The sequence below is a fragment of the Drosophila willistoni genome (genome assembly GCF_018902025.1).
Source record: "Drosophila willistoni isolate 14030-0811.24 chromosome XL unlocalized genomic scaffold, UCI_dwil_1.1 Seg142, whole genome shotgun sequence".
Classification (NCBI taxonomy): Eukaryota; Metazoa; Arthropoda; class Insecta; order Diptera; family Drosophilidae; genus Drosophila; species Drosophila willistoni.
Genome location: NW_025814053.1, coordinates 548,166 through 575,943, shown reverse-complemented (window position 1 = coordinate 575,943; position 27,778 = coordinate 548,166). Strand labels below are relative to the sequence as shown.

Genomic DNA, 27,778 nt, shown 5'->3' with positions numbered 1-27,778 from the left:
TATATAGTTTATATGGTCGGAGATGCTTCCTTCTGTGCGTTGCACACTTTTGACCAAAATTAATATACCCATTTGCAAGGGTATAAAAACAAAAGTTTTCCAATCAAAATATATGTGAGTCAATTGTGGCTATAGTTCCCATCTTTGCTATTAATTAATAATAAATGATTAATTTAGTAACTTTACAGACTATAAAACTCCAAACACAAAATTCCTAACCTCGTCTTGGTTTTTTTAAGTTTTCAAAAACTTTTTTTCCTTTTTTAAGTTGTACGTTTTAAATTTGCTTTTGTCTTTGTTTTTCATATCCTCGCAGAGAAGGAGACGTTTGCGATCCCAAAACGTATAAGTATTCTAGATAATCAAATACTAACTGAGTCTATATAGCCATGTCCATCATGCGTCAAATTTGTAAGCTGTTGGGCTGACCCTTGGTATTTAAACTATTAATTATCTGGGTGAGAATCGTGAGGATCGAACCATTATACCATTTAGTGACGTACGAAAAAAAGGTGTAGAGTTGAAGAATCTTTATGAAATTTACTCTAGTGACTAGAGTCTAGTGATAGGTTTTAATGTAAAACTTCATTTCCCATTCAATTAGATCGGAACACAAGTTACAGTCATAAAAATCGGCTGCCGATAGCGCTGCCAGCATCCTACTATGTAATTGCTCGAAATCAGCACAGCACACACACACACACACACATACCGAAACAAAGCCAAATAATTTACCGCTATAAGAGGATGGCCAAAGGAGAAAAAGAAAATGGCCGTTCTATCGAAATTAAAAGAAATAGAGGTTATATAATTATACATATGTGTGTATGCACATTTGTGTGCAAACTTCTATACAGTTAGACACAAAAACAGAGTTTGGAACATGTGAAATATTGTGGCCAAAAACTGCAGGGTATACAAACTTCGACGTAGCTGAAGTTGGCTTCTTGTACTTTTGTTTGTTGTTTCCTTTTCTCATTGTTCTGTGTGTGGCTTCGTTTCCTGGATATCGTTCGACCTTTCTGCTGTTCAATTACATTGATTTTGTCTCTGGTTTGTTTGACTACATAATATAGGGTAATCTTTAAGTTTTACTTTATTTGAATAATAAGCATCTTTGTCTTTCTTTGTTTCCACTGTAGCTAGTGTTTTACTTTGTTTCATTTATTTGAATTTGTTGTCTGTGTGAATTATTTTTGTCGCTTCTTATCATCATATAAATTTTATTAAAATTGAATTTAAACCGGCTCGAGGTCAATCTTACAAAAGAAGATTATTTCAAAGGTAACACACAAAAAGGTGAGCAGTTGTGTATAGCTATTTCAAGAACTACCCAAGTTCTATCATCAGCAGACTTTGCTAAAGAACTCCAGAATTGCAATAGCCATACCATGTCTTCAACGCTAAAAACTAGTTGGGAATTACATTGCCAACTAAAATGAAGCAAGCTGGCGAAGCCTTAGCATTACCCTTAGGCGCTAGAGCTTCGCCTTAACAACTAAATCAAGACCTGCGGTCAGCGCCTAAGGAAGACCACCGGCTTAGGCGCTATGAAATATTAGTTAACGGACCTATTATTCAGATAACACTGGAATTTTATTCCAAAAAAAACCCCTTTTCTATATGGTACAATATACCGTGTATAAAAAGAAACAGGTCTTGAATTTAGTTTGTTAAGGGCGAAGCTCTTACACTAATATTTCATAGCGCCTAAGGGTAATGCACAAAAGGTGGTCTTCGGTATTGTAGGCTTCGCCAGCTTTTTCGCTTCATTTAGTTGGCAATGTAATTCCCAACTAGTTTTAGCGTTGAAGACATGGTATGGCTATTGCAATTCTGGAGTTCTTTAGCAAAGTCTGCTGATGATAGAACTTGGTAGTTCTTGAAATAGCTATACAGACAACCTGCTCACCTTTTTGTGTGTTACCTTTGAAATAATCTTCTTTTGTAAGATTGACCTCGAGCCGGTTTAAAATTCAATTTAATTTCAATAGTCGCAATCTCTAATTAAATTTTATTTTAATTCGCTAATTGTTGTCAAACTTTTTGGGACCCAACAAAAGTGCGAGCAAGGGAAAGGAGTCCAATCAGCATCAGTCCAAAAAATTAAAATGGAAGACGTCGTCAAGAATTCTGTTTCCATCTCACCTACTCTCAATGGCAATGGCAAACCATGTCGGTTGTCTGGAAAGTTTCTACAATATATCTTCCTTTGTCCATTGGAAATGCCATGCTCTGACTATTAGCAAGCCTGTCCAATCACTAAATCCGCTCGCTCACTTCTTCTGCGTCAACTAGATTGTGTTTTATTGAAATGTTTTTGGGCTCACTCCCACCTTGTTCCATGCCACACTGGCTCGCTTCCCAGTCTAGATACGCCTTACTTTTGATAACTCTTCTGTCGCTGTCCTCGACCCTGGCTAGTCGTATACGAAAGTCTTGGTCTCATTCTCAAATGTTAGCCCTCAATGCTTAATGCCAATTAAGAATATTAATGTCGTTTGCTGCTTTGTCTCGTTTACCACCCAAGGTCCGCCTGCTACTGCAGGATGGATTTCAACCTCCACATTAATTTCCAATTGTTAATATTCATTACCTTTAAAATCCTTTTCTTAAGTTCAGTTTTCATTCCTTATCCTGACAGCTTTACCAGCCATTAATCGCAATCACAAACGAGACGCGCGTCTTGAGATGCGAGTTTAGATGAGTGGAGTTAAGTCGATGGACTGACGCAAGAGTAGATAATTTTTCATTTTGACTTATCTTCAAATGGATTTTTCAGTGGCTTAAATGTGCAAAACTATCAAATAAATGAATGCTTATATGCTTTTTTTTTTGTCAATCGATTTACATGTATACTTGTGAATGTCTACATAAGCTAGCAGATTCAGATATGTACACATTCATTCTTCTTAATAATTTTTTTGGCCAACATTGCGTATAAGTAACTCACTACGAAAATTCGTTGATGCTAAATAATATGCATTAATTTATGCATTAAGCTGAGATTTCGTGAGATTCTATATATTGCAGGGGTTGTATTTCTCGTTACTTTGACGTGATTGTCATACATATTAATATTTGTCAATATGTACCTGTTAATATCTATGCCAAATTTCATAAAACCGGGTAACTGTTTTATACAGGTGTCATATAAACATACAATAAAGTGGAATCCCATATGCGCCGCATTGCTCCAGCCTCTGGAAATCAACTTACCCACATTAGCCCTGATCTAAAACCCTATAATTGACAGATCGTACCTGCAGGAGATATATGATTTCAATATTCAGCACTGTAACCAGACGGTCGGCATGGCTATATGAACTCGTCTCGTCATGCTGATCAAGAATATATATACTTTATATGGTCAAAAAATGCTTCCTTCTATGTGTTTCAAACTTCTGACTAAAATTAACATGCACTTCTCGCAAGGGTATACAAATAATTAGTTTATTTAATGAAATGCCATTACGAGTTAAACCATTTCGCATAATAATCTAAAACCTATCTCAAAAGAAAAGTGTTAAACCAACATCGGTCAATATTCGATTGCGGTTTAAAGCCAATCATTTACCGAAGGAGGACTCCCTTTATTGTTTCACACACTTCGACAGCAAATTGATTTGCAATTCAATTTTGCAACTTCCAAAGAGGCTTTCACTTTGGTTAGATACTTTTGCAAGGCGTTTGCAATGTGTCAACTTCCCTAACCACAACCACTGAATGGCCTTTGGAAATAATTGCAGATTCTAAAAATAGACCGAAATAGGAGAAGCACAAGCATTGCAAACTGCATTAAGGACTATGTATCTAAGAAAAGAAAGTTAAAATTATAAAATTCTATAGAAAATGTGAAACGCTTGAGGTTTTGGGAGATGAAAGATGCTTCACTTTTTTTTTGCTGAAGTGGAGCGTCAAAATATGGGGCGAATGAAATGGATACGGGGCGCAGTTAGGTCACGGGCAAAGGCAACGTCAATCAAAAGCATACACACATGCACGCTACATTAACAGTAAATCAAGCGTGGCTGCCAAAAATGTGGCACAAAAATGTTGGCGCGTCAAAAACAGCCATCAGAACGCACTCTAAAAACGAAAAAAATAACAAAATGGAGGAAAACAAAAACGAAAACCCCAAAAAAAAAAAACCCACCAAACAAAGACACTGGCCTAAGCTTTTGGCTAAAAGAATCGTGCTACACGCCCTAAACGTTGTCAATTGACATGCGAAAATCTGCAATAAAAACCTACAATTTGCCAAGGCCAATAACACCAACGAGAAGCAGCACACACACACACACAATACATACCTAGTAGGTTTGTGTGTATATACACAAGAACACGTAGACCCCAAAAAAAAAACCCCGACTTCCAGTCCCCCCTGGCCACACGCCACCCACCTTCATCATCGCTGCTTTTCCTTTTGTGGCTCTCTGCCTCCCCACAAAGCGAGTCACATTTTTCTGTTTTCCATCTGATAAGAATTTAATTACAATGCATATAAACAAAAAATTGTATACAAATGTATTAAAGCGTGGATAAAGTGCAAACAGGGGTGGTGGAGAAAGGGGCGGCTGTATGGAAGCGGAGATTAAAATGAAACCAAGTGGAAAAATTTGATACCATATGAATATAGAATACTCTATTCAAGAACTTGTACAAGATGTCAGATCAAAGAGATTGAGATCAGAGAGCGGAATACCGCATGTATTTAAAGGAACCACTAGTTTATTGTCGCATTCAATTTAAATAATATGACCGGCAATTAATGGCAATGCCAAAACAAAAATACAACGAATTCAGTTTCAAAAATCTAAGGTTGACCTAATAATATTTTTAGGAAAAGGAATTGGGCTTATTAATTTGGCTGACCAATCATCAGTTCTAGTTTCTAGATGACCATAGTTTATGTTTAGATAAGAGGCACATTCCAGCCAAACTACCTAATTGAATATTATGACCAAAATATTTTTGGTCATATTATTATTTTTTTTTTTTTTTAAAAAATGTGCCACACTTTGTCAACTTACTGACAACTGGTTGAAAAATTTGAGATTTCCAGCAATTGAAGCGTACAAAGAGATTGTATCACACCACCGCAGCAATCGTTTTGTATTCCGAGCATTCATAATGATAGACACGATAGACAAAGTTATAGCTTTAGTCGTACACAAGCAGAAACCAAATTAGAATTACACTTAAAATTGCTTTTGAAACGCATTAACTAAAGGAAAAATAATAACAAAAACGAAAGAAAGAAAGAAGAAAAAAAAGGCGCATAGAAAAAAAACTAGCGCACGTGTGTGCTCGTCTCTAATCAAGTGAAGTGAAGAATAACAACAAGTGGGAAGAATGAAAAATTAAGAAAATTCGTAGAAGTTGTTGCCATGTTCATATCTTATTTGAACTGTGACAGCGACAGCAGCAGCAACACCACCAGCAGCAGCAACATCGTGACAGAAGCAACAACATTTCTAAACATGGAGCGTCTGCTTCATGCAGTGCACGAGGAATTCCAAACGGAAGACGAATATGACGGGGGAGGGCAGCAGTAGTCATTCATCCATATCATCCACGTCGACGTCATCATCATCATCAACATCAAGTCAACATCAACATCAGCAGCAGCCGCTGCCCCCGCCGCGACGCGTTCTCATCTACCTCTAACCCAATCTCAATCTCAGCGTGGAATAGGCGTGGCCGTAGGCATTGGTATTGGCGGATCATGGGTTGACACAGGTTTGCTTCATCCGGTTAACGTTGCCGGTGGTGGCAGCTCCTCATCGGGGGCATACGTCGCTTTCGACGCTCATCCATAGGCATGCAAAGAAAGTCGGCATTTCGTCAAAGGAAACTTGATTCATTGGGCACCTGGCGACGCAAAAGGTGAGTGGCCACTAAGGGATTTCGCCGTAGCAAAAAATTGTCGCAAACTATTTCTATTTTATTTTTGGACCATGTTGCTAAAATCTATTATCTAAGATTTTTATTGATGTATTGATGGTTTTGCCTGCTTATCAAAAAATCTTACCGAAAGACATTAAGAAAATAGGGCCATGTCGATTTTTGTATACCCTTGCATGTTCTTATGTTTTTTTCGACAAAAAGTCGAATTTGTGTCAAAGCCTGCCCTTAATGATATACTTATCCAGAAACAAGACAATTTTTCTGATTAAAGTTATCAATCGCTCTTATGACAGTTAAATTATGGTATCGCGTACTAAATGTCATCACAATAGCTCTTTAACTGAATGAATTTATTAAAATAAACTGACGGGCAAGGAATGTCAATACTCGTACCGATCAGGAGTGGATTGTTTTTTTCCATGAAAATAATGCCATTTGAACAAACGTCTAGATAATATACTTTATCGGAATTAATAATAAATACAAACATAGTCCCAGAGACGTAGATTTTCCATTATTTTAATACCCCTGCAGAGATCATTATAAGATGGTTAGATGTTTGTGACGCAGGAAGGAAAAGTATATATATATGTACGTATATTCTAGATAAGTTTCACTAGCCAATGTACATCTGTCCGTTCATCCGATTGTCCACTGTAAAAGCTTGTGGACTTAAGCTATTTATTACCTGAGTGAGATAAACACTACACATAATGTTAAACATCATATTGCAAATTTTGTTAAGCTCGAAAAATATAGCATGCGTTATAGTAAATTTAAAATGGAACTGCCAATGAGCAGAACAAATCAAGCAGACACACCGCCACATAAACTATATGTGATGCGTGCCGATCACTAATGTATGTACCAATGCTTTATCGAGGGGAATGGGGTAGTGGGTGTAGCGAATTAGAAAGGAATAGAGTCAGAATTGAAGGTTATGGATGTGTTACAGAAAAATCGTGTGGTTCATGTACAAGTAATATGGCTAATGGCCTGGTACAGCAGAAGATTAGTTTATATTTAATTTTAACATTAAACTGGTATACTGTAGCGACAAAAAACGTACTGTGGAGACAAAAACGTTTGAGAAATGGATTCCAACTTGATAAATCAATTTAGGAACCCAAAGGCAAACATTTTCAGTACTTATCAATAAAGCTGCTTTTCATTACATTTTCATTAGAAGAGTTTTACCAACTGATGGATTATTTTATTAAAATTTTCTAGGCGGACTGCCTCTTCGAGCAATGCCCGTCGACCCCATACGCATTGTTACCAGATTTGGACGGAGAATGCAGTACAGGGTGAACACTACTGGAAGCCGACATCAGCTCGCGACCTCTGCTGCCTCAACGAGGAGTGCATTGTAAGTACATGTATCCATATGTGTGTGTTACAGGTTTGCAAATATTCCCTCAATTCAATTAAAAACAAAGGAGAGGGCAAGAGAGGGGGAACACCAAAAAGTAGCAAGTACAAATGAAAGCTTACATGTGTAATTTATTTATTGCGTGCTTATTCAACATTTCTTTTCCCTTCTTACGTTTTTTCTTATTATTATTATTTTTGTGAGACGCACACGCAATCTAATGTCTAAGTTGGCGTGGCACAATCCAGAGTGGGTGGAAAGGGGTGTTTGGATTGGTGGCATATAACTGCCAAAAGTTGCAAGTGCTTTGTCATGGTCATTGCCTGCTTGGGCGTATGAGTTGATGAGGACCAGCAAAAGAGATGGAGAACCGAAAGCGAAATGCTGTTATCTTCATCTGCATGTGGTGAGAAAATTAGAAAAAGAAGAAAAAAGCAGAAAGGAAAAGGAACGTTTTGTGTCTGTGTGTGTATAACTATTGGAATGAGTATAGTTCTAGGTGCACAGCAGAGGAGAGCAAGCAATGGAGTTTGTATGTCATACCAAACTTGGACAAAGCAAATATTCTAATCAGAAAATGTTCAACAAAAGAGACAAGGAAAAAGGGAGAGGGCAGGAATTCCAAAAACAGCAAGTATAATAGCTGTCGTGGGTATGCGATGAGATGCAGAGATGAAGTTGTGTTTGTGAAGGTTTTGTCATGAAGCTGACTTAATTAGGTCTCGTCTCGTCCAACACATCCGAACGAGAAAGATGTCTCATTTCATACAGTTAATGTTCCTATTAACCAATAACCGTTGTACGGATAAGATTCACACAACGATTTTGGGTTGTTCGAGAAGACTTATATCTAACAAAATGATTAAAAATTACCATTAATCTTTTGATTCAACTTAACATAGTCAATATGAAGTGTCTTTTAAATGGATAATAAATAAGAGAGAATAAATAAAGAGACTATAGGTAAGTGGTAGGAACTTTAATAGATTCCCAAATTGCCAAACAGTTTTTCACCCAATCTGCTGCAGCGCGTTCTCACATCAAGTGGAAATCAATTTGTACTTCGTCCGAATATTTTAACAAAACACATTTGTTAGTAGATTCTAAAATTTTTAAACTTTAAATCCTATCAAAGCAAAACAAAAATGCAAATATTTTATGTTTGCTATTAGTAGTTTGTTCGGTCTAAAGTGTGTCCCCTTTTGTACAATCAGGTTAATTAAAGCTGACGAGCTGTGTGTGGAAGCGACTTTTTCAATATATCCATTCCTTATTAAATGAACTTTTATTTGACATGTGATAAATAAATAATTTGACTTTAGTTTTTAAGTTAATTAAGGCAGATGTTGGACTGCGACTTTATTAAGGATTTCAATATGTTTTGTGGTTCTCATCTGTCTGGCGATAATTGTTCATTTAATTTGGAAAACAGGAAAGTGTAAAAAACAGAAAGGGAAAACAACAGAAATCGTAAAAACACTGAAATTGAAAATTGATTGTGTATGTATGTGTGTGTGTGTGTGTGTCCTTTTTTCGTTCTTGCAGAAGAGCGACAGCGCATGAAGTGTTCGCCTGTCAGCTGATTGCACATCAGAATTGCATTCCAATTGTGAATGAAAAGACTCAAACTAGCGTGTAAGCCAACATATCGAGATGTGGGATACGACAATATCGAGAGCAGACGACCACCCATCACCATTGGTGCATCGCAAAATGGAGAAGGGCAAATGCAAGCAGTGCGGCAAGGTGAGATTATCATATTAATTATATCATACATACTCTTATGCAAATTGTCATTAATTATTTCTGCAGGCTGTTCAGAGTAAACTCTTTGGGTCGAAGGAAATTGTTGCGCTATCCTGTCCTGGTGCCATGAGATCTACCACAACAAGGAGTCATGCTTCAATCAGGCCAAAATTGGAGAGAATGTCGTTTGGTAAGTTGTCATACTTGTTTTTTATTTTTTTTGTTTATTCATTCATCCATCCAGCCATTCATTTTTCTATCTCTGTTGGCGCTCTAACTTTCTCTTTTTATGTCGCTCGTTCACTGGTTTCTCTCCTGCCATTGTCCTTGATTAATTACGTGACGCGAATGCAAATATAAATTGCGGCCCGTTAACTTAATTAAAATTTGTGCGAAAAACCAAACTCAAACCATAATTATTTCAACCCTTTCTCTGTCCGTTCTCTGTCGCTCACTCTTCCCCCTTCTCTCCCACCTTGCGTTTCTTTTCTTTATGTGGTTTTTACCCTCTTTAAAGGCAAGCAAGTAAGTCGTTTCACCGCCTCGGTATACCATGCAACATATATAATGCACAAACAAAATCTTCTACATCTATCTCGCTTACTCATACAAGCACATTTCACTTGCCAACTGCACTATTTTGGCTGAATAAAGCTAATATTCATAAGCTGACTCGAATTACGAAGGGCGAAAGTGGCGTGGGAAAAAAACAAGCTTACATAGCAGCCGATAGCTCTGCTGGGAGAACATAACTAGATGGACTGATCAATCAAATATAGCGTTAACGGGGTCGAAAAAGCCCTTTTTGGCCTTTTAGTTTCAGGCGTCTGTGTTCAGTATGGGTTCACAGGGATCAGAGCGTCACAAAATAGATGACTCTCTGAATCCATACAAATAAAAATGCAGGTATCACACTGTCGAAAATAAAACAAAATCCTGTTGAATTTGTATTTGTGGATCAATCTGCATTTCAGCAATCCCTGATAACTATCTTCTTATATTATAATTTATGTTTATAAAAATATCTTTAAAAAAATGAAGCATAAGTCGTTTTAGACAAAAACGTCACAACGAACTTGCTTTTGAAGAAAAATGCTCCAAATAGTAATATTTGCCCATCAAAAAAAGAAAAAAATAGACGCATAAAACAACTACAAATCAGTTCATTTGATGCCGCACTTTAAAAATATGATTTTAATTAATTACGTTGTAGACGTGTATAGTTTCAAATGAAAATTCAATTAGATGAATTTTAATTGATGAGAGCAACGCAAAACTCTCTAATACAACATTTAATTGAAAATTGTTCTCGAAACCGATACCGGTAAGTGGGCATTTCCCAACATTGAATTAATTTGTTTCAACCCATTTTCAATTTAAATTCAATTTCAAAATGTTAACAATAGGGGTTGTCGACTCAATGATTATATATTTAATATTTTATAATTTTAGGTTGTATTATTTTATTTACTGCGTCCATCAATTACCAATTTCGTGTTTTTGTGTTTTTTTTTTTTTTGGCAAATGCATTATAAATTTTAGATTAAAAAAGTTTAAAGCCACACAACCCTCAGCCACAATCGAGCCATCGATAATCGACTCTGCTGTTTTGTGTATGGGTACAGTCAGTGAGTAAATAGTTTCATAGACATTTAGGTGGATGATTTAGAAAACAAACTGCTGAAAAATTCTACAAATTATGATACACTTCATTATTATTCGGTTATTCTGGCAATAAAAGTGACGCAATCATTAAGCCGTAAATGATATTTGTGGAATGTTTAATGGACCAAACAACTACAAAACTGCTTTATAAATACTTGATGCTTAAAGAAAATATGCTACAAAAAACATTTTTTTACTGTTATTGTTGCTCTCGGTCTCTCTCTCCGTCCTCTTTTGCTTCCATTTTTTTGGCCAGGTCGAAATTTTCTTAATAGGCTTGAGTCAGAATGTTTCCTTGCTATTCTATTGTGTTACAGTGTTAAATGTCGTTTACGTATACGTAGATATATAGATTTGCAATAGTAGATTGCCCCTTGAGTGATTAGCTACTACTATGTATTATAATCTAGTATGCCTGTTTTTATTACTTCAAACGTAGATTTAGGATGTCTTAGTTTCTAAATTTCAACAAGAAAAACATTGACGCAATATTTATTCGAAGTTTTTAATTTCAAGTTTATTCGTAATTTATTTAATTTCATCTGACCAATTTCAAAAATTTCTGTTCAATAGCGAATAATTTGCTAAAATTCGCGGACATCCATATAAACTGTCCATTGTTTCAATTTGTAAAGGTGTGACTCTTTCTGCAACGGCGAATCCAAAACGTCTGAAAATCCAAAGGAATATTTAAATTTTGGTTAACATTTAACATTAAAAGACGACTAAGTGATCTGAGAATGTTGCCAGCTATTCTCTTCCGTCAAGTGGCACCGACCTCTAGGCGCAGGGCCTTGCACCTGGGTAGTCCACAGCCTGTCCATTTATGGAGTGGGGCAGCAGCTTTGGAATTGTCTGAATCGTTATGCGGCCGCCTCGGATTTCATACGCATCTCGTTTTTGATATCAAACCAGAGACAAACTGGGATGTGCCTCGCCTGCCGCCTGCATACCGATGACAAGAAACATTCGGCTGCAAAGGTACCTCCAGGGTCGAGATCTGTGCAAGGCTCATTGAAAGCAGAGGGCCGATCATTGAACGACGCAAATTCCTGGTCGATGAATACGCGAGCACGTCTTTGGTTCAAGAACGAATCCGCAAAAAGTTGGAGAGATCACGGAAGCGAGAGAATATAATGACGATACCCAACATGCTGACCATAGGCCGAGCCATACTCTCACCCTATATTGGCTATGTAATGTACAGGTGATTTCAACATGGCCATGAGTCTGTTGCTGTGGCAGGGATCAGGATCTATTGGATGGCCAAAATAGCCCGACGATGCCCTCTCAGGCCACCAGGCGGGTTCATTCTCGATCCATGGCTGATAAATCCTAATAGCCATTCTGGTCGTTTCCCTAAAATCATGCGCTTTGCTTCCCATCTGGCAACTGGATTGTTCTCTCTCGTGAATCTTTTTGCGCTGCCCTCGCCATACGCTAATTAGTCTACCCGCTCCAAAAAACCATCTCACGCTACTTGGACGCACCCATGTGACTGCCCAATTGAGCCAACTATGATTAGTAAAGTGAAAACAGAGTTCAGCTGGCCACCAATTGCATCAGCCTGGGTGCTCCTATTTGGAACTATCTGGATCATCGGTGCCTCATTGCCTTTGGTATATGACGGCAGCCACAACACTTGCCGCCTTAGCTATATCGTAAACCGACAAAAACGTATAAATTATTCAAAAAGAAACCCTAAGTATGGAAACTATTGACTGTTTTGCTCCCTGACCAATTTAGTGTTAGTTATTTTGAAAAGGATAGGAAACATTATATTTGTTTTTACGTAACCATACGTCAATTAAAAATTATATCCTGTCGAAACAAACAAAAAAAAAAAGGAAAAAATACAAGAAAATATTGAACAGAAAGTCGTTACTTATTCTTGTGTGGCGTAGGCAACCTTTTGATGCCAAAACGTCTTTATTTCATTCGTCTTAGCGGATTCTATGCCACACCCCCCCTACCCACATGCCCGCACTTTTTTTGTAAAGTGTCTCAATGAACGTCTTGTTAGGAACACCCTCGAGCAATGCATTACGCACACACACAGTGACAGACAATGCCGGACGAGCAACGACACGAAATAACGCAAAACACAATTACTAGCACACGTCCATCATAACTAACGTCCAACTCTATCACACTCAAGCAATACACCCACCTATCATATCTAAGACTCAAGTCTCATGAACTGCACGTGAGCCACATCTATCCCGGACTTCATATACCGAGTCTTTCAGCCTTAATCAGAGATATCACCACCGAGCAGACACAGTGCGACATAAGAGAACGCAACATTAACTGAAGACCACCACCAACACAGAACCACCAACATTTGAACTTTTCGTTCATACCATAAATCGACAACTAATCTATATATCTGTTTGGTACCTCTAATTAAAACTATAAAGTAAATATGAGAAAATACCACTTTATAACCTCCCACTTACTAAAGATATAATACAATACACTCAAAGGTCTTTGAATACAAATACCCGTACTCCAGCCATCACCAATAGACTTCTATTATAAGAACAACCCATTTCTCGTGTAAAGTCTCGAGATTCATATATAATTGGAAATATAAACACACTAAGCCTGTCTACAAAAATTAGATAAGTAGAACTACCCAAATTAAATGTGTTCATGAGAAAAAGTATACAAATTATTTCTAGCTTAAATTGCTTGTTGAGTATTGCACACAAACCAGTTGCAATTGTCGCCACCCTGAAACAACCAAAAAATTGGAAAAAAGGAGTAAAATAGAAACATTTATAGACAGATTAACTTAACATACCAAAATTGTTCGTTATTCTTAATTTGTTGTCGCTTGTAGAGCGCCGTTGTGTTGTTGTTCCGCTGTTTGGTTTTTTGTTTTTGACGGCGCTTAACTAATATGCACAAAAAACGTTGAAAGAAAGAAGAAACAAAATGTACAAACTGACAAAGAACACACACAGATACTATATAAATATATCATGTATATAATGTATGTGTATATAATAAAACGCCAGCAACAGTAAACATCACCAAGGTCAATACACAATACCACAAAAACAGTTTCTGCTATTTGCCATGTTTCTTCAATTTTTTTCGGTTGATTTTAGACCAAAAACGACGTGTACTTGGAAATTAAAACTATATAAGATATCAACCGAAAAAAAAATTATAGGAGTTAGGGGAAAGGGCTCTCAAGTATGATTTGTTATGCTGATCTTGAAATGCTGGAAAACACAAACAACACTCTCTCGTCTCTCGCTCTCCCCTTCTTCCCCTCTCTAGTACTGTAAACTTACTTAAAGAGTTAAGCATAAATCAAATTGTTTTTTTGGTACAGTATACGATGGCCTACATGCTACGCATGGATTCCGGAGCGCACCGCACCATTATGAACTCCACATGCTGGCCATCGGCCGCCCGGTCTGCAAGCCTCCCCTCGCATCATCACCCCACATGGACGCATGCCGCCGGCAGCGGCCACAGTGACATGCACGTTACCATTCAGGTTTCCGGAATCGCATGAACACCTAGTCATGTTTCCACCGCGTGCTAATCACCTACATGGGCGCTATACCCGAGGACACAAACCGATAAGGATTGCGATTAGAGAAGTATTGATACATGCATAGATTATCAATACAGAATTGGCGCATAATAATTCAAAAGTATTAAATAAATCTTGCAAATAAGTGTCATTAGGCGAGAAATATATATGTATTTAGGCAAGGTGATAAGCCACTTTACTAAACAGAAATATTATTCAAAAGCTTGAGCTTAAGCGCTAATATTTAAGAATTCTAAGATCAATCAATCAACAGTTGCGACTACTTGACCCTCCACTAAGCCATATAGTTATTTCACCTGTATAGAATGTTTATTCTACTTTGTCCTGCCTTAATTTATGATTGATTGCAGAAGGAACACAAACCAAAACAAAGGACACAAACTTGACACCTGTTTTGTCGTTATTTGATCGCCTTTCGCACCTCATGAAAAGCAGATAGATAGACAGAGAGAGAGAGAAGAACAAACCTGCAGGAAAGACCATAAATTTAACGCACGTCGCGACTCAAAATGACTATCCTTATAGAAATGGACGTGACCACATGCGTTTTGCGCACAATACAAAAAATTATGTTTCCTTTTTTTTCGAAAAACTTTCTTCTCTTCTTCTGCAGAAGAGGAAGTTTTTTTTGTGTTTTTCTCTGGGGGTGCGCCATGTTTAGTGACGACCGGACATGACGTGCTTAGGCATTGGATCAATATTAAAATGAGTGGCTCTTGCGCAGTTAGGCCTCTCTGTACATGCTGTTAATTTGCCAAATTGTAGGATTTCATTATATGCTCTCTTTTTTTTGGTTACGTTGTGTTGATTTTGTCTAACCCAAAGTCTCCACTTGGTTGCGCGTCTTAGACTGAAAACAGCCAATTTCATGCTGTCTTTGCACTACTTGTGATCGGTCAAGCTGCTTGATTTGCATCAATTTTGCGCATCTATTAATAAGCAAATATCATTTATTTTTTCTGTCAAAGCCATCCATCAAGCTGTTGTCTGTCTGCAACTCAAGTAGTCCTTTCTCTGATCAAACATGACTTCATTAGCACACTTTTTTCTGGTTGTCCCACCTTACAGTTTGAACTTCTTTTGGAAATGTTGTTTTTAAATGCATTTGTTATTTGTACAATTGACACCTTTGAAGAGAGCACTTGGTGTAGAAAGAGCGGGCCGGTACTAGGGAAGGGGACATGGAGCAAACGAACCATCGACATCTCTTAAACACATTATCTCCGATGAATTTAACAAGCAACTTACACTGCCATTCCGTTACTTGATCACACAACTCCCAACTCCTGCAAATGATCACACTTTTTCTTACCCACTTTTTGTTGGATTTCTGGACTCGCGGCTTCTGTCTCTGCTATGGCTCCGGGTCTCCGACAAGTCTGCGGACTGAACTCTTAGGAGCCGCAACTCAAACTGAAAAAACTCTTGGGTTAGCTAGGTCGCCGTCTACTACGTCTGCTTATAATATTGTTAAAACGCAGCTCTACACCCTCTCTCAGCCAGTCAGTCAGTCAGTCAACTCAGTCGTTTACTTACTACTCTCTTCTTCTGGTCAGTTGTGCCATCTTAAGCCAAGGCAGGCACAAACAGGGTAAAAGGAACGCCCCTTTTTTTTTTTTTGTGTTTTTCTTGCTGTTTCCCTATTTGGTTCAGGTGAATTTTGTTGCGTTAGAAGCGTGAAGTAGAACGAGAACAAAAAAAAGACAAAAGAACATCAAAAAAAAATACTATTTGCGAGTTCCAAGAAAATGGTCAAAATCATTCGAAGTTTGTTGACACTAATCTCAAAAAAGTAGAGCCCAACTCAAAACTGTGGCGGGGGATACCATAGCAGCAACAGCCGCTCTTTCTATACCATACACCCCACTAGGTGAAATGTATATTAAAGTCCGCCAAAATGTATGTAACACGCACGAAGGAAGCATCTCCACCTCCACAAAGTATATATATTCTTGATCAGATCAAAAACTGCACCGATCTAGCCATGTCGTCTTGTCCGCTCCGTCCTCCGTCCGTCCGTCCGTCCGTCCGTCCGTCCTTCCGTCCGTCGTCCGTCCCTCCGTCCGTCGCTAATGAAACACCCTAGATCTCCGAGACTCATAAGAGCATAGACCACCAATTTGTATGCAGTCTGATGTCTGTAGTATGCTACCTTATCGGTTCGATTGTTCAAATTCTTGCCACGCCCCTTCCGCCCCAGGAATTACATAAAAACAGTTATACTTAAAAAGAGATAATAGCAGATAAAAACATCCATAAATGTTTATATTATCCTATTCGTTTAGTTAGCGCGCAGAATAATAATTGTCCAACCTTTTTGCCACCCCCCTTCGCCCCGAATTTAAGAACTCTGATTTCTTAAAAACTATGATCAGGCTACCTAAACATTATAATTTGTATGTAAGTTAGCCTTAATAGACGCGCAATATTGACTATTTAAAATTATGCACGCCCATTTCCGCCCGCAAATTAAACAAAACTGATTTTTCTCGAAAACGCGATACAAAGCTAAGCACCAAATTTAGTATGTTTATATTGCTTAGTATTGTGCAGCGCAGAACACATATATTTTAAGTATTTTGCCACCCCACTCCGCCTCCATATTAGAAAAAAACCGATAAGCATTTGCAAGTGTTTTACATCGCGATCAAATTTGGCAGATAATAAACTTAATCTATTCTATCAAACTACCAAATTTGCTATTTAAAATCGGACTAGAAACATACAAAATATACGTATGAACGTATTTTGCCTACGCGATCCATAAGGCAGAATTGGCCGTTGGCTAGTTGGCGCGCCTAGAGTGCTTGTGGTTTGGTTTTAATGGTGGAAATGAGTATTTTGGGAGGGGGACCCGGATGATACATCGCCCCACAATTGGTTATTAGCCCAATGTTTTAAAACAATTTGTAGAACATACATTTGTTTTCGAATTTTACAATATTAGTTCACCTGGTGTATGGTATACCCAAGTCGGCGATAACGACTACTACTCACTTTTTTCTGTATCCTGCTTTCATGGCAGGAATTGTCGAATTCGAGCTATACTAATATTAACATTTTCCATCTTTCCCTCCTTTCTTTTCTCTTCGTTTTAAACCGTTTTTTGAATGTTGATAATTTAACTGTTTGAAATCCAAGTTTAGAGCATTCATGTTGAACGAAACTATCGGCTTATTATCAATATTAATTATACTAGGTAAAAATAATATAATCGGATGTGATAGCAACGAAGAGCCGAGTTATATTTTGATCGAGACGATGTGTGTATATCTCTAGTAGTTAATCAATTTATTATCCATTGTTTAGAGAAGATTAAAGTAGCTCACGGTGTCATCATACATGGGCTAAGTTCTTTTGTACCCATTCTCTTTCTGTCTGTCTTTCGGTGCCCTTATGCCCTTTTTGGCATTCATAATTGCTCTCTGGTATGTCCTCTGGTATGTCCTGGTAATTCCGTTAAGAAAAGTAGAATAGCGACGATGCAGACTGGATTCTGGCATATTTGTCTTTATCCAGTGTTCTGTACATCATCACATCACTTTTGTTCTTGTAATTTAACTGTATTTAAAGGTGGCAAATTTAATTTAGCTTCGAATCAACACGCACACTCAATTAGCTGGTTATTTGCCTTATTCCTGCTTGACCATTGTGTCCTTGTGCCCATTTTTATCCTTATCTTACTTTCTTTTAGGCAACTATGCACCGATTATTGTGCCACCATCGTGGATTGTCAAGCTGCCTAATAAGGGCAATTTTAAATCCTCAATACGTGTTAGCAATAAGAACAATGCTGGCGGCGGGAGCAGGTGTTCCAACTGGTGGTGCCGGTGGCGGCAAAAGTAAAAAGCAAACTCAAAAGCAACGTCAAAGGGGAAAAGAGGAAAAGAAGGAGCCGCGTGCGTTTATTTGTAAGCCAATACCATCACCGGAGGTAATACCGGTCATTGTTTCATCAATCCTAAATCCGGAGGCAATCAGGGCGTCAAGTTGTTGGGTAAATTTCAGCATTTGCTTAATCCACGTCAAGTCTTTGATCTAACTCAAGGTGGTCCAAAAATGGTGAGTACTATTAAAACATAACAAACAACAAGCAGACAACTAATTATAATAATTAATAATTCTGTTTCCAACTTAAGTCTCGATATGTTTCGCAAGGCCCAAATTTACGTGTCCTGGCTTGTGGCGGAGATGGCACTGTGGTTGGGTCTTATCAGTCCTGGATCAGATACATCCACCGCTCCAACCAGTGCCAGCTGTGGGCGTGTTGCCTTTGGGCACTGGCAACGATCTCGCTCGCTCCCTAGGTTGGGCGGGTAAGTAACTCAATTATAAAGATTTCTAACCTGTCCGCTTCAAGTATCTACCTCTTAGTTTAAAATATTTCGACACTAACGGTCAGAAATGGGTAGACTTCTTTTTCAATACTTCTATTCTTTTTTGAATGAAACATTCTCTCGCTGTAGGGCTATACGGATGAACCTATTGGGAAAATTTTACGAGAAATTGGCATGTCGCAGTGCGTGCTAATGGATCGCTGGCGGGTCAAAGTCACACCCAACGATGATGTTACCGATGATCATGTGGATCGAAGCAAGCCTAATGTGCCGTTAAATGTGATTAATAATTATTTCTCATTTCGTTGTGGATGCCCATATTGCATTGGAATTCCATGAGGCCCGTGAAGCTCATCCAGAGCGATTCAATTCACGTTTGCGTAACAAAATGTACTATGGCCAAAATGGCAAGGATTTAATTCTACGTCAATATCGCAATCTTTCCAATGGGTATCACTTGAATGCGATGGCCAGGACTTCACCGGCAAACTGCGCGATGCCGGCTGTCATGCCGTACTCTTTCTCAACATACCCAGGTGAGAGAAATATCGATTAAATTGAAATGAAGATTAAGTGGTAGTAGGAAGTAATTGCATCGACTAATCAACTATCTAAATCCCACAGCTATAGCGGAGGCACTCATCCCTGGAACGACTCCTTTAGCCAATCAAAGCCATCCATTGATGACGGCCTGATGGAGGTGTGGGCCTAACCACCTACCAGTTGCCTATGCTACAAGCGGCATGCATGGCACCTGTATGTCAATGCCGCAAGGCCAGATTATCACCAAGCGAACCATTCCCATGCAAGTCGATGGCGAGGCCTGTCGCGTCAAGCCCTCAATCATTGAGATTGATTGAATTTAAACAAGGCGCTCATGCTGGCCAAGCGCGTAAGCACGGACGCGGCGATGTTCAGTGAGTATCTGTATCCATCCATCTAGTTGCCTTTACCATAGACATGCACCTACTTCCCGTCAAGGGCGGACAATGAATCCCTAACAGTAATCGAAGCAGCTTTTTACTCGTTTCGCTACTTTAAGATTGTTTATTACTATGAACCAATACGCATGACTAGTTTCTTTGGTTTTCATACCCTTGCACAGCGTATTTTAAAACCAGAGGGCCGGGCTAACTTCGACTTCAAAGTTTGTTATACCCTTGCAACTTGTTTAGTAACTGTTTCCCTATCTATAGCCGTCAAAGTGGAAAAAGGTTTTTTGCGAAAGAACGGCCTACAATCTTAGCATAGGAAATGACGAGGTTATTAATCAAAGTCACTATTTTCCACCGATCGCTCCTATGGTAGCTATATGATATAGGTAGCCGATCGTCATAAAATTTGGCACAGTGAATAACAGATATATTAAACTAACAAATGTTTAATCGCGTCAAAAGTAACGAAGTTATTGACAAAAGTCACTGTTCTCGACCGATCGTTCCTAAGGGAGCTATATGATATAGTCACCCGATCTTGATCCAATTTGGCACAGTCGTTTATAGGTGCAATAAACTCACCAATATTTAATTTGACGACAAAAGTTCAGAAAATAAGGAAGTTATTGAGAAAAGTCACTGCTCGTGACTTTGACATTTGTATAGGATCTATATGATATAGTGGTCCGATCCGGCTGAATCGAGATATACAAACTATGCAATATATACAAGCCTATATGAAAAATTTCATGGTATGGTATGGTTATCCAGCATGATAATGCGCCAATTCACACCGCCCGATCCGTGAAGTCATGGATTCAGGGCCAAAAAATTGATCTCATGGAGTGGCCACCATACTCACCCGACCTTAACATCATTGAAAACGTCTGGGGATGGTTGGTCAGGAAAGTGTATGAGTCCGGAAAGCAGATACTACAAAGACAGAGTTGATCAAAGGTATTAAAATGCTTGGTCAACCATATCATTGAATTATATCGAACAACTGTATAATTCAATTCCCAATCGAATTTTTGAAGTAATTTCAATCAAAGGCGGGATTACGCACTACTAATATTACTTAAAAATTATAGAAATTTTATGTACAGGTGTCATAAACTAATATTATTGGTTATCAAATTAATTAAATTGAATTTAACGCGGGGGCGCTAACCTGATGACCAAATTTTTGTTACATTTTTTTTGTACCTTTCTCAAAAACATTCATTAAAACAAATTCCTTATTGCTACAATTGCCATTGTTATTTTATTTTAAAAAGAAATGATTGTAGCACAATATAAAAAAAAATCTTAAAGCTGGAGCTCTGATGGTTTCGAATTGATTGAACATTGTCAGTGAGCTTAAAGGGGGCGCTAACCTGGTGACGCGCAGTGTATATATTCTTGATCAGCATTATAGCTGACTCGATATATGCATGTCCGCCTGTGTGAATCAGCTTTACGCTCTCATTTGGTATTTAAGCTTTTAATTTGCTAATGAAAATTAAATTTAACAATTCGTCGGATCGGACCACTATAACATATAGCTGCCAAAATAACCATCGATCGAAAATCCTTCATTATTGAGAAATTTCTCAGTAGATATATAAAACAATTCGATTAAAGTGAGCTTAGTGAAAAACTTCCCAAATATTGAAAATCCTAAAAAATATAGGTACATATACATAAAATATTCGGAAAACGAAACTTATTAAAGGAATTTTTTTTAAGGAATTATTTAAATAGGAAGAAGGCGCAGTCAAAGTTTGCTTTTCCATAGATCCAATGTGAGCTATATGATATAGTCTTTCGATCTTAATCAATATTGACTCAATAATTCATTTAACAAAAACTAACGAAGTTATTTGATACAAATTACAGTTTTCGACCGACCGTTCACATGGGAACTATATATGTGATATTATGGACTCAGTCTAATCTGCCTGAGTCCAAGATAACATGAGTTATAAGATATAACATTTTGCAGCAGCTTTGATGGTATAACAGAAGTTTGCATTGGTTAAGATGGAAGAATATTATAATCTCGTCCTGTTAATAAAGAATATAGAATCTCCTTGAATACTCTTTGTGTGAGAATGCGCTTTTTAATCGTTATCTAAGATGCAAATTCAGCTGAGTTCTTTGCACAAAAACAAATTTAGTCAAGTTATCAGGCATGTTCCCTCTTTAGTTTATAACAAAGTTAACCAATCGCTGCGTTTCAATTGATTTTTTTATTTCATTTGTTTTGAAATAAACGTTTGAAAATGAAGGATGTCATTAATCTCTTTTATATTTATTACAGTGTCAATCCACTAGAGAAACTCCAATTGAATATTCTACGCGTGACAATGCAACAATATGAGCAATATCATTACGATAAGGAGATGCTACGTAAATTGGCCAATAAATTGGGACAAATTGAAATCGAATCTCAATGCGATCTCGAGCATGTGCGCAACATGTTAAATACTAAATTTGAAGAGTCCATTTCTTATCCAAAGGTCTCACAGGATTGGTGCTTCATTGATGGTAAGTACAAAATGATGTATACATCTCTATTGAAACAATTTAAAGAACATATTATTATTTGTCTTATTTTGAAGCCTGCACTGCGGAGCATTATTTCCGCATTGATAGGGCCCAAGAGCATTTGCATTACATATGCGATATCGCCATAGATGAGCTCTATATACTCGACCATGAGGCGGCCACAATGCCACAGACACCGGACCAGGAGCGCTCGTTTGCGGCCTTCTCGCAGCGGCAGGCACAAAACGAACGACGTCAAATGGATCAGGCACAAGGACGCGGTGCAGCCGGCAGTACGGGTAGGCTTCTATTAGCTGGCTGCTGGCCACCCATGCAGACGACCAATGCGTCCCTCGAACAGCAAATGACGCTGCAAGAACGCTTGGATGTTATTCAGCAGCAGGTGGCCGAGCAGCAGCCATATCTAGATAGACGCATGTTCTGTCATCTACACTATCGCAAGAAGCGCATCGAGCTTTAATCGAGAAAAACACAAAAAACCAAAAAAAAAAAGATAAAACACAATATAACAAATTTTAATAACGAAATGAAGAAAAGAGTTTAGGTGTTACCGTTACCTACAGTTATATGTTTTGTTGCTTACCCTTCTACTACATATAAACTATCTTGCATGCTTTTGATACCCACTTTGAACCTTAGCCTTAACACATAATATACACCTACCTATCAAATAGGACTGGAATACAGATTAGTCTTTGCCATGTAAGTAGAGAAATTATTCACATTTGATTCGAGCCAACGCCTTTAACTAACCCACGATTACCTAATCAATAGTTAAACGCGCAAGGACTAACCGTATTCCGTTCTACCTACACAACCAAAAACCACATAAACCAAACAAAAAACCAGAGGGCCGGGTCTTACTTCGACAGAGTCGAAGTCAGCACACCTTTGCAAGTATTTTTGTAACTCTTCCCTTACCTTCAGTCGTCAAAGCCAAAAAAAACTACCTTTTCTACGAATCGAGTTTCCGGGAGAGGGCTGACGAAGTCAAGCGGGAGCAGTATTTCCCATATAGCATGCCATTTTGTCGTATGTTTATATATAATATAGTCATCCGATCTTTAAAAACATTCAGAATTATATGTATATAACTATGTGTAATATTCTCCTAGAAAGCAGTTCATGCCAAACAGTTAGAAAACAATGATGTTATTGAGAAGTCACTGTTTTCGACTGATCGTTCTTATCATTCCGGGATATATACATAATGCGTCCAGTATATAGAAACTCTGATGGAAACTTTCAGTATTCTATGTTAAACGATCTAGGTAGATTTTGCGATGATCCAGACATGACTTTATGAGCTCGTCTCATCGTGCTGATCAAGCATGTACAAAAAAGGGTATAAAAAACCAACACACAACACAAAAAAAAATCGCAGGCGGGTAGTTCTACATTTACAATAGATGCCGGTCCCTTGAATATCGTTATAACCGGCATCTTTCGTAATTGATATGTTCTAGTTAAAACGACTCAAACCCAATTCCAAGATTATTTTTGAAACGTCCACTGATTCCATTGATATTTAATCAATCGTCGTTGTATATATGTACAAAAAGAGATACATATTAGAGAGCTGCATGGCTTCACTCAGAACGTACGTTTAAATAAATGCATTTGAATTGAATTGAACGGAGTGAGTGCGACGCACAAAAGGAATTGAATGTGCACGAATGTTGTATATTATATTACATATTACATATGTATGTATGTATATTACGTTTGTTCAAGGCTTGTTAGTATCAGTAAACTGATGAAGAACTTCAGAAAAGCAATGACAATACCATATCTTCAACTCTAAAAGTGGTTGGAAATTCTAACTTATTTTATTATTTCACTCGAAGCTGAGTCTTTTTTGGAACCACCATCTATAGGGACAGTCAGTGGTCGATCAATATATGGTGACTCTAACATACATTAACCTGTCATACAAGCATACGATGAAATATGTGATCCGCTTATTTCGGCTTACGCTTGCAGTCCGTTCTTTGGTTAGGAAATTTTGAAAGGTTTTTTTGCTTTGGCACTTGTAAGTAAGAGAAAGAGTAAGACGAAAACTTTCAAAGGCTTAAACACTTAAGCCCTGCCAAAGGTAGTCCGTGCTTCTGTTCTTTTGCTACAATTCAACTCTAAAGGGGCCCACTAGTTGGCACAATAATGCTTTCCCAGTAAAAGGTAATCCTTGTGGATTATACAAACCAAATTCGAACCTTGCCTATCTTTGTCCACTAAACGGCGCCGATTCGGCGAAAAACACACTGTTTCGGCTGCTGCTTGGTCTTTTGCGTTACACTCAGCCATGTAAACCTTTTGAAATCGCATATCGTAAGTGCAGGTTATATGTAACTTGGTTCATCTAAAAACAAACTTGTCCCCGTTCCCAATATTCCCTACACTGAATAGAGAAAATAACATGGTTGATCCTTTTCCGTATTATAATTTGATTTTTGTAAATAATTTTTAAATATGATCTATGTACTAATAATTTTGTACAACTCTTCTTTTTTAACACACTCACACGTACACATACATAAACACACACACACACCAACATGAAATACACTTGAAAAAAATTTTATTTAAAGATGAGGATTTGCAAATTGGCTCCAAGCCCATTAAAGTGATGAAGTGGAAGAGGTAATAGCAAAGACTTAATTTAAATCATTTTAACCAAGCAAAACGAAAAATTAAAAGGATAAATTCCACATTATATCTAACTTATGTATGTATAGTGTGGTGCTGTCCTGCTCATTTGGTTGTCTTTGTCTCCATGAAAATTGACGATTTTGATCATACCTATATATTGAATTATCTCGACATCTCTATAACTCCATCTTTAACTTAATTTAACTCGAGACACGAAATCTTCAATTTTTGATTAATTTAGTTTGCGTGTGACAATTACTTAAGAAATTACTTGAGAAATTCATTATTTCCATTGCCTTAAAACTGTTTTCTTCTTAAAAAGAAAATTTATGTTTTTACAATTTGTTTTTCTTTTGATTTTTATTATTATAATTATTTTTTTTTGATCTGTGCATGCAGCAACAAAGATCGTTTGTTCAGTTTCAACGAAGATGTTTTTGGTTATGGATTCAGGTATTCTGTATATCACTTTTCACCTGTGTCCCCTCATGTCTCTCTAATTATCTTTAAATGTCTTGTAATTTTACGTAAATTCTAAAATCGCTTCATAAGAATGCATACACATTATAGTCTATTATAGAATTAAAAATATATATTCAATATAAAACTGATGCTTGAATTTGTTCTTTTCATTTGCTCTACTCCTCGATGCCCACACACTCACAACCACCTACACAATGTCATATGTGTAATAGCCCTATTCTGGAGCAAACTTCCGACGCCATACTACTAGCAGCCCCAGATGGCGATCTCAATATGGTAATTAATCGATGAAACAGTTTGGTTAGCTGATTTATACAACATAATATTACCCAGAAGGAGAAGTATCAAGCAAATTTCCTTCTTGTCTTTCAGTTACGAGCACTACATGAACAAGGATACTCATTACAATCAGTGAACAAAAATGGACAGACAGCTTTGCACTTTGCTTGCAAATATAATCATAAGGACATTGTCAAATATATAATTTCTTGTGCCTCACGACGTGTCATCAATGGCCGACAAGGATCGGTATGACTATGAAATTGATATCAATTCGCTTTACTTTATATTTTTGTTATTCCTTATTTGTCCTAATAGCGGTCAGTCAGCCTTGCATATTGCTGAACAGAATCGACGCGATATTTGTGTAATGCTGGTGGCAGCTGGAGCCAATTTACAGGCACGCGACTCTAATGGCAATACGGCGATGATGGTAGCCTTTAATAAGAATGCCAATGAGATAGCCACTTATTTGGAAAGTAAGCAGCAAGAGCAAGAACAACAACACCAGCAGCAACAGCAACAGGAACACTCACAACAGCCACCGCAATTCCATAATTCGATCGAATTCGATCACGGAACCGATGCTGTCATCGGCGGCTGGGCCGCCAATGCCAATGCCAATGCGTCCGACTCGAATAAATCGTCATTAGATCCCACCATGTAGACGCTATGGCTAGGCACACACTCATTCTAATTATCCTAAAGCTTCTCGCCACCCTTCTTAATGCACTCCACAAACACAAAAAAACCAATCCATATAAAAAAACTGAAACTGATTTTTTCTAATCTTGATAACTTTCTCCTTTTTCTTCCAACCAAAAAACAAAACAAAAACAAACACTGGGAAAAAATTACACTCTTTGTAAATAATTGTAAAATTAAATATATATATATATAAATATATATGTATTAATTATATATATAAATTATGAAAAAACAAACAAATTCAAAAAAAACAAAAAAAAAAAAAAAAAAAACAAACATTCCACACTAATTTAAAGGTCAAGAGCGTTTCATGCATTTGGAAGTTCAGACTAGAATTTAGATAATAATAAAAAAACAAGTAATAAAATTCAAAAAAAAAAAAAAAACAAACAAACAAATTAAGAAGTAGTAATGAAAAACTATAGTTATTGAATTTTTTGTGTGTCTTAGCAAGTAGAAATGAAAATGCAAAATAAATTATAAACAATTAAAATATTTTAATTAATTTGTAAATTAGCAAAATGTACATACGCACATGGCAAGACGAAACTATATTGAAATGAATTAAAATTGTGCAATGTCCTTCAATTGAAACTTAAAACATGAACTTAATAGACCAATTGCCAAAATGCCTCCGAATTCTTTAGTCCCTTCTAGACATAAATGTGAGTGCATAATGCAGTTTCGAAAAGATCTCTGAGATCTCTGTTCTAATCGAAGTTAGATATTATGCTCTTTTGATCTGGCTACATTGCTTAAATTCATTCATTAAACACATCAATCGAAAACTATTTAGGTTGAACTTGATTTCATTCGAACTCGTTGATATTTAACTAAAAACTAAAAGGGAAAGTTTTTGGATAGGACATTGAACCTAAATTTCGCATTTCCTTTTTCTCAAAATGGGCTAGTAGATACAGGCGCTATTCATATTTTGGCACTGGTCTTTATGATTAGATTTGTGTTACCTTTTTGTATTACTATAATTTCGTGTTTCATCTTTTGGCATAAAATATTAAAATGTTTAAATTGTGATATCTAAATTTTAATTAACAATTTTTAAATGGAATTGTGAGCAAAAGGCAAAGGCAAAACAAAAATTGATATTATTAAAACGGAAAACCCGAAGTGAAACACTTTTCGTACCATGCACCCATGAGGTTAAAAAAAGGAAGCTTTTCCGACCCTTTTCAACAACTCGATATTGGAGACTATAAGAGCTCTATAAAGATTGTAGTATGCAAACATTTTGGCGCGTGCACTTCCGCCCCCGTAATTAAACAAAATGAGATTTTCACTCCCAATATCAAAACTTCTACAATTAAATTTGACACACTAATATTTGCTATTAATATCTATCACTATCAAATCGGTTTGAAAATAATGCTTTATTGGATCTTTGAAATCTAAAATATTTTTTCCACTTGGTGCATGGTATAGCAAAGTCGACGAGACGACTTTCTTACTTTATTAAATATGAAATTAATATAACGAATGCTTGAATACTCTTTGTAAATTTTACTGAATTCAAGTTAAACAAATAAGAAGGCAGATCACAGCAGCAGCAAGA

At 37.2% G+C, this 27,778-nt stretch overlaps 1 pseudogene; it reads left to right on the top strand.

The window, feature by feature from the left end:
- The first annotated feature begins 5,259 nt into the window (after positions 1 to 5,259).
- Positions 5,260 to 26,337, top strand: LOC124460574 (annotated as a pseudogene).
- The last annotated feature ends 1,441 nt before the right edge of the window (positions 26,338 to 27,778 follow it).